Raw genomic sequence first — 11,947 nt, 5'->3', positions numbered from 1 at the left:
TTCAAGTATTTTCATATATGCTTCTCTATATTTATTTGCACGTTTGGGACTTTCTGTAGCTTCTTTCAATAGTTTTGATGCGTGTAACATTCCTTCAGTTCTTAAACTTATTTGAGTAGCACAAGTCAAAACAGATAGAGAATGAGTCTTGCTTAAAACTTTTGATTTCCTTCGGATCGTTCGTTCACAATAATTTGAAGTATTATACTTCTTTTCGTTGCTGCAAGTTTCGCTCACTGTATGCTGATTTAAACAAATGGAACTGTTTAACCAAAACTTATTGTTTTTTTGAAAAACGTCATATATCCTATGTGATTTTATCCAACGAGATTTATACTGTGACATAAATAACGACAGTGACTGACTTAACGCATTTAAATGTTTTTCTTCGCATTCTGTAAGTTCTTCTTTCAAAAAATGAAATTGTTCGTTCATTTTAATAAACCCAGAATCTCTCATAATAGCAACAAGTTTACTTCTTTTAAAAAACATAATGTTATTACTCTAAACTGAAATCATATAAGAAGTTTTAAGATTAGCCTAAAAAATAATTACCAAAGCTCAAAAATGCAATGGAAAAAAATGTCATTAATTTGATGCGTTAATGACCTGGTTTCGTTATCTGGTTTCTACTGATGTATATGACTTATTTCCTCTGTAACACAAAAAAACGCTCAAAATGTGCAACAACAAAAAAAAAGTTTGACAATCTATAATCATGAGCTATTCCATAAAATAAAAAATCTCAGGTGTATCTAGGTGAATACCTAAACAAAAAGTGAAATATTTAAAACGCTATTTTTGTAAAGGCATAAAAATTAAAGTGGAAGCACTTAAATAGTATTTTATTATTACCAAAAGATAGCTACAAGCCTAAAATTAAAGAATACCTAAAAAAAAAATTCATATCTTTTAACAAACTTCTCATAATCACTATATAAACAAAGTGGTACTTTTAACTCGCGCAAGCGAGTCATTTTTTAGACAAAAGAATATGGCTAAAATATGGGTATGTATATAAAATACAGGGTTAAAGGTCAGTCCAAACCTAAAAATAAAACGTGGATAAGATGGACCAGAGACTCTTTTATGCATTACTACTAAAAAAAATTTCATAACGCCTTATTTCATTTTTGTCAATTGTCCAATTTTGAAGCAATTCTGCCCCACTGTGTGCCGTTTTTATTTTCATTTATATTTTTCGCACTATTTTATTTTCGTTAACAATAAAAATGGCAGCAACAAGTCTACGCTGTATGTTTAACTAAAAGCAGTTATTAATTTTTTTGCATAATTTTTACTTTAAAAAATGTGAAAATTTATTTCCATGCACTGATTTTAAAATTTCTGTCTTTGAATGTAAGATATCATATCATTTAATGAATCATATCATTTAAAATGATATGATTCATTTTTAAATATGATACTTTTTATAAGAAAGTATTGGAAAATAAATGCTAAAGTCTGATATGAACGTGTTGCGCCTGTTATTACTTCCAATTTTCTGTATACTAAAGAAGGATCGGAATTAGGTTTGTAAGGTAAGGCCTAAAATGAATAAAAATACATAATAGAGTTATTAGTCTTATTCTATTATCGTAATGTGATAACTTATAAAACATTAACTCATTTAAAAAATGGTATAAAGAGTTTGAACATTTAGAATACAGCACTCAGAAGGATGCCACATTTTTTTTTTGTCTGCTGGCTTTACGCCAAGAGTGTTAAAAAAAAAGAAAAAAACTGAAGATGCTTGGATAAATGTTGGGGTGAGATCTTGGTTTAAGATGAAAAGCTATGGAAAGACAAACTTGGAAAGCTTCAGGCGCACTTTACCTCTCAAGCACATAAAGTTACATTAAGTGAATATTGTCACTTTCTTATAAAAAAAGGGCATATAGATCACCTTATTGATAAATCCAATAGACTTGCTCTAATAGAAGAGCAAAAAATAGAGGTGCAGAATAGAAAAACTGTCGAAATTCTTATCGATACATGCAAGACTTTAGGAAGTTAAGGATTGGCGTTTAGGGAATCTGACAGTGTTCACCTAGGTAACTTTGTTGCAGTAGTGAATCTCATCTCTCGCCACAATGCCACACTAAAAGACTGGATTGAAGATGGAGCCCTTCGTCCATATAGAGTTACATACACGAGTCCATCATCTCAAAATGAAATGGTTAGTTTAATTGCAACTGAGTTGAATAATCAATCATATATATTCTGAAAATAAGTTTTCACGGCTATTTACAAATAGCATTGAAAAACTAATCTCAAGTAAATACCTTAAAAAAATAATTTATATATATACAACGAATCTTAGTAATAATAATAATAACAAAAATAACAATAATAATAACAATAAATAATAATAACAATAGTAATAATAATATTAAAGTAATTATGATAATTTAAATAAATCGGTATTACTTTCCATACAGCAATCGCTTATACATACAAAGTTACAGTTACAAACAGTAATAAACTGACAAAACGCAACAACTAACCAGGGGCGGATCCAGGAATAATATTGACTGTAGCAAAAGTAAAACCAGAGAACCATAGCAACAATGGCGTGGCTAAGTGGCAGAGAATCTTTTCTTTTTTTTTCTTTTTTTTAAACTCCTAGATATTGATACCCTTCTTTCAAAAATTCAAAAGTTTCAGAGGCACCAAAAACCTAACTTATAATTACATTAAAAATAATAATCGATGAAAATTTTTTTTTTGATAGCTTTCAACATTAATAAAGCATTGTAGTCAAAGTTTAATAGTATGAAAAATAATATCAGAGCAATTATAAAAAAGAAGAACTGATGAAAAGTAGCTCCCGTGATTTAATAAACATTTATTACAGGAAGTTTTAATTCTTTTTAGAGCTGATAATGACCTTTCGCATGTTGCAATGTTACATGTTGAGACTGGTAATGTGCAAAGGATTCGAAGTATAGCGAAAATATTGGGAAACGTATAGTCATCACATTTTTGTAGTGAACCTGAAATGGTTTTAGGAGCACTATTAGAGTGATTTTTCCAGTAAACTTCCCACATATCCAACTCAGCATAAGGATAGCTTGGTTCTGGTAAATCGTTTTGGTATGTACGAACAAATTCTTTTACTTTTTTCCTCCACTCTTAGTCAGAAATTAAATTTGATGGTATAATGGAGAAACTATCTAGCAATTCTAAATTTTCTAAAGAAAATAAAGAACCTAGCTATATCAGAATGTGATCAAGAAAAAGAATCAAAAAAGTTACTCGATAATATTTTTTATGTCATCTACTCATGGTTATCACTTTGTGTTTATTAACCACATGCTCTTGGTTTAGATGGCATTGTACTAGTTGTTGCAGCTATGCTAACAGCTTCTTTATAACATCTTGTGTGTGAAATATCAATAGAGCTTCGAAGAGATATGAGTATTCTTTAAATTTTCCAAATATTTACGAGCTTTTGAGAAGTCTTGACCAACCTTTTTACAAAGTTTTTGTCAGTGGTCTTATATAGCCTAATAACTTCCTAACTATGATAAGGTGATGATAAACTGAAAAGAACAACATATTGCCACATATGCAGAAGCATCACCTCTGGATTTGTAGTTCCATGTCACATCTTCTTTGATACAAATAAGAGATGCAACTATAGCTGGATATAATTCAATAAAGTCTTTAAGATCATCAATTCTTTCAATCCACCTGGTTCTACAAACATTAAAAAAATTTGAAGATCTATCTACAAAAATTAGTGAGCTATGTCCGACATCATCTTTTGAATTGAACATGCTTTGGCAACACATAGATTAAATTGATGGGAAAAGCCGTGGTTGTATGGAGCATCAGGAAAATCTTTTAAAATAATGCTGCTACACCACAAAGACGCCCTGCCATGTTACCAGCCCCATCGTAACCTTGTCCACAACAATAAGAAATTTCCAGACCAAGTTTATGTATACTTTTCTCGATCTTGGTTGATAAAGAAGCTCCACTCAAGCCAGTATTGCAAGAAACAAATTTTAGAAAATCTTCCTTAACTTTACAGCATTTATTCACATATCGAACAACTACAGCCATTTGTTCTGTTTGGCTAACATCTAAAGCTTCATCAGCTAAAATAAAAAAAACCTTTACTTTCTTTATTCTGTCTGTCAATAGCGATTGAACAACACCTGCACAAATATCAACCAACTCATTCTGCACTGTCTTTGATTGATAAATAGCATTTTTAGGACCATTTTTAAAATGGTCACTCAAGATCTTGTTACCACACTATGCCATCAGATCTAATAAACATTGGAAACTACCAGCATTATTACATTTCTCAACCAGATGTTTGGTGTCACCTCTGTGTCCTCTAAGCGGTATACTCTGCCTACAACAAAAAAGAATTGCACGTGATATTGAAAACAAAATTTGGCAATTTCTACAAATATTATCAGATAGAAACTTATTGAGTTACAAATTAATTGGAACAACTTTATTACTCATTGCTGCTTGAAAACCAAGCATTATCTGTGTTAAGGTTTTATGCATTGGAGAAGTGTTATTATGTGATAATATTCCTACATTTTCAACTGACCAAAACCGACATGAAAATTTATAAAATAATTAAGTAGTTAAAGAGGCTTTTCCGAACAGAACACAAGAGATACAGAACAACCCATCATAGTATTTTGAATAACACAATCATGAAAATTTTTTGAACCAAATAGGGTTACATTTACGACCATTAGTTTTAGGAAATAAATAGTCAGAAGGTGGCACCCATACGTTCATTAGAATATTATACTTCTCATGCTTTTATAATTTTTCCACTTTGTCTACAAACAACCCAATATCAAATTTATTACATTCATCTTCTCTTGTTGTCTTTTCATAACTTACATGCAGTTTCGGAATTATGACACCTGATATAGATTTTTTTAATTTTTTATTTAAATCCAAAACCATCGGCTGCACCAGACAATTTATGTAAAAATATATTCCCTTAGAGTTTCACAGGCAGAAATTATTTAACTCGGCGGTGTTACATAATTTAATCTGATATATTAAAGAATGATTGTTTGCTTTTAACGCTTGATACAACTCCATTTCTTTGATTAAAAAAGTTTTTAAACCGTATATAGTAATATTAATTCAGCCAAGTATAATTGTTTTTTTTTTACTACTTTTGCTACAGGTTCCCGGTTGATGACTTTTAGCTCTTATGTAAGACCTCCTTGTTAATAAAAAGATGATACTAAATAGGTATTCAGTATTATAAATGCACTGGGGTAAGCTTATAGTTGTTTGAAAACATGACAAACAGGAGTTAGCTACACATGCAACACATGTTTTGCCATTTTAGTTCACTCCCAGTCAAAATTAAGTAGATACGCTCCAAAATGCTTGACATTTTTACAAAAATTTATGAACACGACAAACCCTATAAAACTCGGGGTTTTTTTAGCGAAAGTTTTTTTTTTTGATTTACTAAGATTAGTTAAGCTACAACAGCGGCCAAAATTTGATCTAAAATTTTTATTTTATTTTGCATTAATATATATATATATATATATATATATATATATATATATATATATATATATATATATATATATATATATGTGTGTGTGTGTGTGTGTGTGTGTGTGTGTGTGTGTGTAGAAAATAATAATAAATGTAGTCTAAGTTGACTTAAGCAATTGCTTCACTTGCTACACCCTGGATCCGCTCTTGCTAAGGATGTCATAAAAACTGTTGCTAAAAAAATTATAAAGATTTATTAAATATATTAATATAATCATAATTGTTATAATTTAATAAGCAAAATATATTGCAAATATTATGACCAAATAAATGAATAAAGTATAAACAGAAACACACTGAGAAAATCAAAACGAAACAAAAGTTACAATAAACATTACAAACAAAACAAAAAATTACCTTATAAGCATTTATAATAATTGGCTAAAATAAAAATAAAAACAATTAATATATAACTGCATAAAAAATTTATATATAACTATTAAAAGATAAACAATAACTAAAAAATACAAAACAATAAATGACTAACAAAAAATAATAAAAGTAAAGCTATGTACACTAAAAAGCTGAAGAAAAATAAATAAATAATAAAATAAATAATCTTGAGAAATATCCTCGAACAGTTGCATGTTTTCTTCAAATCAAGTAGAAAAAAATTTAGTCATTTAAAGGAAAAACTTAAAGACATTGGTAATGCAGTGCAGCTTGTAAACCAATCTAGAACAAGATGAACTGCACGATCAAAGTCTGTCAAGGCTCGAAATCTGTATTTAGAGAAAGTTATTGATCTTTTTCAGAGCATCTCAAATAATAAGATTTTCGGTACTAACACGAGAACTAAGACAATCGGACTTCCCAAAAAAGTAACAACTTTTGATTTTATTAGAGAAGATAAAAATATAAACAAAAATCTTAGAAAGCCCAAACTTTTCCTTTAAATAAGGACAATTTAAGTTTTGAAACAAAAGCAAACAAACTTTTTCTGCCTGGATTCAAGGATCAAATTCAAGACATTCATGGGCTAAAATTGCAGATGGAAATTTTGATAGATATCTGTTTAGAAAAAGGTGAGAAGATTTTAAGTCATCAAAAACACCAACTAAGACACTGCAAGACATTTTGTACCATTTGAAATTAAAAGACGTATTAAAACAACCCCATAAACTATCCATTTTTGTAATCACAGCTGCTTATGGTGTAGCATCAAAAAATCGTTCTTTCAGTCAACTCAAGTTGGTAAAATCACATCTGAGAATAAAATCTTAAGCAGTTAGGAAAGTTTAAGTCTGTACCCCCCCCCCCCTCCTCCTTCCTGGATTTTTGACTATGACTGAAGAACACCTAACTAACCTAATGGTGATTTCAATAAAACACGACCTCACCAAGACTTTATCGTACGAAGATGTCATCTGTAGTAACGCAATAAAGAAAGCCCGCAGAGAAGTTAGTGTGATCTAGTCACACCAAAATTCTTTTTAATAAATTCAAAATACTCAATGTATTTCAACTTAATCTATATCATATTTTTATACTCAAAGTAGATAATAATGGTACCCATTTCATTCAACTCATTTTTTGAAAAAATAAATCATTTTATCCAACAAGGTTTTCAAATAAAAATTATACTTTAATTAAATTATACTAATGTTGCATGGGGGAGCGCTGAAAAAAGTTAAAATGCCTTTATCGGCGTAAGAAACACGCGATCTGTTTAATAAATTTTGCAGATGGATACACTCATTCCAAACCACTTTTTATTGAAATGAAAGTTCTCAATATTTATGAGCTTAATGTTTTCTAATGTTTTGTGCTTTATGTATAACAATTTAAATCAATTTATTTATACTATTCATAATCATGTAATTGAAATAAATTAGTATATTTATAGGGAATTTAAAATATTATTAAAATTATATTATAGTTTTAAAATATTAATTAAAATGGCTTCGTATAAAACAAGTTTGCAAGAAGACCCAAGAAAACGCATTTTCCAATTTAGAAATTCGCATCTGGAAATGCCAAAAATCTCCACAGTAAAACACTTTTTAGATGAAGGAGCATCAAAAGCGACTATATATCGTGCTCTAGAACGTGTAGACAATAACTTTGGCTATCAACGAAAAAAAGGAAGCGGTCCAAAGGCGAAAAAAATGGACAAAAAATACATAGACCAAATGAAAAAGGTATTTGATTATCATCACGGTGTTTCACAACGTCAAGTAACTCGAAGATTTGATTGTGACCAATCGTATATATCTAAAATTCTTAAAAACATAACTAATATTAGATATTACAAGAACTAGCTCGAATAAATCTTTGTGTCGGCATATATATCGCAATTTTAGGAATTTTGATTTTGTCTTGGATAACAAATCATATTTCACATATGCGAATACAACAATGACTGGCAACGATGGCTTCTATTCTAGCGACGTATCATCTACAACTAGCGACGTCAAATTCAAAAGAAAGAAGAAGTACGAGGAAAAGGTGCTTGTCTCTTTGATTATATCGCCCAAGGGGACTTCAAAATCAATGTTTTTTGAAAGTGGCCAGGCAATCAACAAACAAGCATACATCGATGATTTATGCTTGTTTCTGGTCAGAACAAGTACTCTTCATTTTTATAATGTTCATTGATAAACATTATAAAAATGAAGAGTACTTGTTCTGGCCAGATTTAGCTAGCTCTCACTATGCAAATGAAGTGGTTTCTTTTCTCGATGCCAATAACATCAAATACCTGTCAAAGGTAAAAAATCCACCCAATGTACATGAAGCTCGACCAATTGAGGACTTTTGGGGTCAGTTGAAACGCTTTGTCTGCGAGGATAATTGGCAAGCAACAAGCATTCCTCAACTCAAACGGTGTATCGTGAATTGTCTTAACAAAATGGATCCGAAAGTGGCAAAACGTCATGCCTCAATGACTTCAGTTCGTTTAGGTCGAATTGCTTTTAATGATGTTATTAAAAACCAATAAATATATTTTTTTAAATATCACATATTTGTTTATAAATTTATTTTAAATTAAATTTGATAGCTATGTAACTATGGCTATAATAACAATTTTAAAGTTGTCTCATTTTTTAGTCATTAGGTGTTATGTTGAAAAATGGCAAATCTTTGCCCGATTTCAAAGGTCTCTTTTGTTTGAAACCAATAAATAAATATACACTTAGAATCAATAATTTTATATATGAGCCCTTTTGTCGAACCGAGTTTAATCAGTTTTGTATTGCATACCGTGCACCCTATCTTTGGAATAAAATTGTTTTGTCTAATTTCGACACGCATTTTGCTTTTCCTATTTTCAAATATAAACTAAAAAATTTAATCATCCTAATGGATGATGTAGTCAGGTTTTTTTAAATTGTAATTCAATATTTTCTTTAGAACTTTTATGGTTAATTACGTTTTATTTTGTTGATTATGTTTTGATGTAGTTTATATACACACGCTTGTAAAAGGTTCTGATGATAAGATCAGTACGATCTTCTTTCAAAAACCTAGTTTGTGTTTGTGAAAGTAATTTATTTACTACGATAACAAATGTAAACTAAAAAAAATAAAAATATTCAACCAAAAATTTATCATATTTCACTATATGCATATATTACCTTGTGATAACGGTAATTTTGTTGTTGTTGTTGCTTATAATCTTGTTTTGAAGGGGCTTGGCGATAAGACAGAATTTGTCTTCTTATTGCCCCAGCCGTATGTATACATTTTATTCAAATTTAATTTTGTAAATATTTTCTTTATGGCAAAATACATAATAATAATAATAATAATAATAATAATAATAATAATAATAATAATAATAATAATAATAATAATAACAATAATAATAATAATAATAATAATAATAATAATAATAATAATAATCTGTCTTCATAAATAACATTTTATTGCTGAAATATATGATTCCATTTATTTTGTTCTTGTAATATCATATACAACGAAGTTCAAATATCGAGTGCTGTTATGTGTAACGATACTTAATAAAGAAATAAACATTGTTTTCATTAAACAGAGTAACTCATGCTAAACAGGTAACAACTGATAAACAATGAAATTCAGGTACAATTCAATTTACCTACGAAGCCAAAATTTGAGGCACCGACCAAAATTTGAAAATTATCTCACGCACCACAAAGGCTAAAGCCTGTGTGGGCCTGTCAAAAGCTATAGATGGTATATAGGATAGGACTTATTTTTCTAAAAAATAAGTGTTTTTAGAGTTATTGCTTGAGGGAGCATAAATATCGTATTTTTGTTTTCAAAACATTCAATTAAGTCTGCAACAGACCGTAACATATTTTATAAAATCAAGGGACACTCTGTTGTAGATTAAAAAAATAAAAACGGTTTGTTATTTTCTAACTTGGCAATTGCAAAAATAATAATTTTCAAATTCCTGAAAATTTTAATTTAAAAAAAGAAAAAAATAGGAAAAAAAAATTTATGCTATAGAAAAAACTGTTGCATTGCTAAAAGTCATTGGAAGAATAGTGTAAGTAGTATAGCAAATAGTGCAAGAAAACTGTAAAAATTCAAAACTTGGAACAGTCGCTAAATGAGCCAGAAAATATATATAAAAACGTTTAAAAATTATAAAATCAATTTGATTTAAGGAACTTCATTGTACAAATGAACGAACTAAGAGAAACAAAGATCCAATTATCTATGGTATAAAGCAGTCTTCATCAAATAATAATATAATTAGATCATGATAAGCTTTTTAAATTTCTCGTTCTAAACCTGGCTAATGTAAGTTGTATTATTATCATATTAGATGTAAGTGTCATAAACAAAATTTATTGTTTAAAATCCAAGATCCAATTAAAAAAGACACCAATTAGGGATGGCTCTTTTACTTTTTCTTTTTTTTTACTTACACGAGTAAGTTAATTTTTATCAAAAAGTAACTTCCATAAGTAATTTTAAACATTTTATGTATACTTACATTTCCGTTTACGTAATTAATTTTTTTGAAACGACTTTTACTTTATAATGTAAGTTTTTCTTACTTTCAAAAGTAAGTTATGTAAAAGAAGATTACATAAAAAAAGTAATTTACTTTTACATGTAAAAGTAAGCCACATGAAAAAGCTTTACTTTTACATTTAAAAGTTAATTAGTGTCGCTTCCACACTTACCGTGAGTTTAACAAAAGTTATAATATGTCAGATTACTCAATAAGCAGAAATGCATAAGAAATGAATTTTTGCAGCCGTCAATGTAATACTATAAGGGTTAGTTTAAAATTAATCTCACTCTGAAATTTAAATCAATAATGTAGTTATTTTGATCAAACTTTTAAAGCGCATTTTTCCATACTTATCGTAAGTGTTTCACACTTATCGTATATATTGTCGGCACTTATCGTATATCTTAAAACCTGCTGTAGTGTCTGGTTTAAAATGTGCTCGCGGTTTCAAATGAAATTTTAATCCATTTGTAACATTTTATTAAACGTTTTTAGGTGTATAAATAAAAAAAAAAACTATTAAATAAACATTAATTATATAGTAATAAAAATATTATTACGAATTAAAACTAAAGATTTTAAAGCATTTCCATTACTTTAGTACATATCCTTTAAGTTCTTAAACTGGAAAGGATAGAGCTTCATCATAAATATCTGAGTCTTATTTTATAATTATTATCAACATTTAAATGGAACTTGTTCTCTGACTCAGTTTCAAGGCTTTCTTTTTACTTTTGCAACTTTTTTGATCAAAGTTTTCATATTTTCTCTTTCTTTTTTAGTTTTTTCATTTAATAACTTTTTCTCCATTGCCAATTGTTTCTTTCTTAATCTTTCTTTCTCTACTTTTGACTTTTTATTTGCAGCTAATTGTTCCTTTCTTAATTTTTCATCCTTTACTTGTGACTTTTCTTGCACTTTTGTCTTCTGAATTTGCTGCAACGTTTCAGATGTTATAACCGATGGAAAAATTCCGGTATTTTCAAAACCACTTTTAATATTATTGGCCATAGAAGGATCGATTATAAAAGAATTTAATGCTTCTGAAACATTGTCATTGTTTATTTCGTGTCTTTCATGGTCAATGCGTCATTGTCGACAAAAAGATTTCCACTTTTCTTTCATTGGCCCAAAAACTGCCACATCGAGCGGCTGTAAAATATGTTGTATTTGGGAACAAAGTAACAAGAATTATTCCATTTTTAGAGCAAAACTCACTAAGTTCGATAGAAAAATGTGACGCATGACCATCTAAAAAAATAATAACTGGTAAAGGAACTTCTTCTTTTATCAAAAATGGATGAAAAATGGTCATCCAACCATTTTCACTTTTTCCAATACCCCATCCTGATGGGACAGCATATACAATTCTATTTGGAAGACAAAAATATTTAAAAATTGTTAATGATGGAGCAAAAGTTCCGCTGGCAT

Source organism: Hydra vulgaris, chromosome 09 (genome assembly GCF_038396675.1).
Source record: "Hydra vulgaris chromosome 09, alternate assembly HydraT2T_AEP".
Classification (NCBI taxonomy): domain Eukaryota; kingdom Metazoa; phylum Cnidaria; class Hydrozoa; order Anthoathecata; family Hydridae; genus Hydra; species Hydra vulgaris.
The sequence above is the reverse complement of the archived record's forward strand: the minus strand, read 5'-3'. Positions refer to the sequence as shown.